Consider the following 3496-nt stretch of genomic DNA (forward strand, 5'->3'; position numbering starts at 1 on the left):
GTTCTTGACAATTTAGTAATGAAATCCATGGTAATATCTTCCTATTTCCATTCTGGGATTTCAGGTTGTTGAAGTAGACCTGATGGTTTCTGATGTTCAGCTTTGACCTTAGAACACGTCAAACATTCTCCTACATATCTCGCAATATTGGCTTTCATACCCGGCCTCCAAAAATGTTTCTTGAGGTCCTTGTACATCTTTTCCGCTCCGGGATGTATTGAGTATCTGGTTTTATGTGCTTCCCCAAGTACCATTTTTCTCACATCTCCAAACTTTGGTACCCAAATTCTTTTGGCTCTATACCGGGTTCCGTCTTCTCGAATATTAAGGTGTTTTTCCGATCCTTTGGGTATTTCATTCTTTAAATTCCCTTCTTTTACAACTCCCTATTGCGCCTCCTTTATTTTAGTAGTAACGTTAGTACGAATAATTATATTCATAGCTTTTACCCGTATAGGTTCTCTGTCCTTTCTACTCAAGGCATCGGCTACCACATTCGCCTTCCCTGGGTGGTAATGAATCTCGAAATCGTAATCATTCAATAACTCAATCCACCTACGCTGCCTCATGTTCAGTTGTTTCTGATTAAATATGTGTTGGAGACTTTTGTGGTCGGTATATATAATACTTTTGACCCCATATAAGTAGTGCCTCCAAGTCTTTAATGCAAAAACAACAGCGCCTAGTTCCAAATCGTGTGTCGTATAATTTTGCTCGTGAATCTTCAATTGTCTAGACGCATAGGAAATTACCTTCATTCGTTGCATTAATGCAAAATCGAGACCTTGCTTTGAGGTGTCACAATATATCACAAAATCATCATTCCCTTCAGGCAATGACAATACAGGTGCCGTATTTAACTTTTTCTTCAACAATTGAAACGCTTTCTCCTACTCATCCTTCCATTCAAATTTCTTCCCTTTATGCGTTAATGCAGTCAAGGGTTTTGCTATTTTGGAAAAATCTTGGATGAATCTTCTGTAGTAACCAGCTAGTCCTAAAAATTGGCGTATATGCTTCGGAGTTTTCAGAGTTTCCCATTTTTCAACGGTTTCAATCTTTGCCGGATCTACCTGAATACCTTCTTTGTTCACTATGTGACCGAGAAACTGAACTTCTTTCATCCAAAATGCACACTTTGAAAACTTAGCGTACAGTTTTTCTTTCCTTAACAACTCTAGCACTTTTCTCAAATGTTCTTCGTGCTCTTGATCATTCTTTGAGTAGATAAGTATGTCATCGATGAAGAAAATGACAAACTTTTCAAGATATGGCCCACACACTCGGTTCATGAGGTCCATGAACACAGCTGGTGCGTTACTTAAACCAAACGGCATAACCATAAACTCATAATGACCGTAACGCGTCCTAAAAGCAGTCTTCGGAATATCATCCTCCTTCACCCACATTTGATGATATCCGGAACGTAAATCAATCTTCGAATAAACTGACGAAACTTGTAATTAATCAAATAAGTCATCGATTCTCGGTAGTGGGTAACGGTTCTTAATGGTAAGTTTGTTCAACTCTCGGTAGTCGATACACAACCTGAATGTACCATCTTTCTTCTTAACAAACAAAACAGGGGCTCCCCACGGTCACGTGCTTGGTCGAATGAAACCTCGCTCTAAAAGTTCCTGTAATTGGCTTTGGAGTTCATTAATTTTGCTAGGTACAAGTCTATATGGAGCACGGGCTATTGGTGCAGCTCCTGGTACCAAGTCTATTTGAAATTCAACGGATCGGTGTGGAGGTAATCCCGGTAAGTCTTTTGGAAATACATCGGGAAACTCTTTTGTGATGGGAACATCATTGATGTTCTTTTCTTCGGTTTATACTTTCTCGAGATGTGCTAGAACAGCATAGCAACCTTTTCTTATTAGTTTTTTCGACTTCAAATTACTAATAAGATTTAGCTTCGCGTTGCTCTTTTCTCCGTACACTATTAAGGGTTTTCCTTTTTCTCGTATGATGCGAATCACATTTTTGTAACATACGATTTCCGCTCTCTCCTTTTTCAACCAGTCCATGCAGATTATCACATCAAAACTCCCTACCTCTACTGGTATCAAATCAATCTTAAACGTTTCGCTAACCAGTTTAATTTCTCGATTCTGACATATCTTATCTGCTGTAATTAATTTACCGTTTGCTAATCCGAGTAAAAATTTATTATCCAAAGGCGTCAATGGACAACTTATTTTAGCACAGAAATCCTTACTCATATAGCTTCTATCCGCACCCGAATCAAATAAAACATAAGCAGATGTATTGTCAATAAGAAATGTACCCGTAACAAGCTCCGGGTCTTCCTGCGCTTCAATCACATTAATGTTGAAGACTTTTCCTGCCTTGCCCATTATTATCCCCCTGATTTGGACACACATTTTTGTAATGACCCTTCTTCCAGCATCCGAAACAGGTAATGTCGGCATAACTTGTTCCGGCATTATTTGTTCCCTTAGCCATTGATCCGTAGATTTCGCACTTTGTCGCACCATGGCCCTTTCTTTTACACTTAGTACACACTGCCGTACAGAGCCCAGTCGAATGGTATCCTTCACACCTCTGACATGGTTTGCCTCCTGTTGTTATTGTTGGGATTGTTGTTGTTGTGGTTGTTATTGTTGTTGAAACGGTTGTTGTAGTTGTTGCTGGGGTGGTTGTTGTTGTTGCATTTGTTGTTGCGAAAATTGGTGCGATTGTAGTTGTGATTGTTGTGTTGATTGTTAAAATTGTGACCCTTGTCATTGGTTTCTTCCCACTTTCTCTTGATTTGTTTCGTGTTGGCTTCTTCGGCCGCCTGCTCTTTAACTCTTTCCTCAATCTGATTTATGAGTTTATGAGCCATTCAACTCGCCTTTTGTATGGAGGCGGGCTCGTGTGAACTTATATCTTCTTGGATCCTTTCTGGTAACCCTTTTACAAATGCGTCGATTTTCTCCTCTTCATCTTCGAAAGCACTTGGGCACAATAAACACAACTCCGTGAAGCGTCATTCGTATGTGGTAATGTCGAAACCTTGTGTTCGTAATCCTTTAAGCTCTACTTTGAGCTTATTGACCTTGTTTCTGGGACGATACTGCTCAGTCACCAGATGTTTGAATGCTGAACACGATAGTGCGTATGCAGCATCTTGTCCCACTTGCTCTAGGTAGGTATTCGACCATGTTAACACAGTACCTGTGAAGGTATGCGTAGCGTACTTTACTTTGTCTTCTTCAGTACACTTACTTATGGCAAACACCGATTCAACCTTTTAAGTCCACCATTTCAATCCGATTGGACCTTCAGTTCCATCGAATTCCAAAGGTTTACAGGCAATGAATTCTTTGTAGGAGCATCCTACATGATTTCTTGTGGCGTTATTTGTATTGCTAGATTTAGAGTTATTGTTGTTGTTTTGCATTGCAGCCTGTACCGCGGCTATGTTTGCTGCAAGGAAAACACGGAAGTCTTCCTCGCTCATGTTCAAATTCTGACGAGTCGTCGGTGC

Source organism: Rutidosis leptorrhynchoides, chromosome 5, assembly GCF_046630445.1.
Source record: "Rutidosis leptorrhynchoides isolate AG116_Rl617_1_P2 chromosome 5, CSIRO_AGI_Rlap_v1, whole genome shotgun sequence".
Lineage (NCBI taxonomy): Eukaryota > Viridiplantae > Streptophyta > Magnoliopsida > Asterales > Asteraceae > Rutidosis > Rutidosis leptorrhynchoides.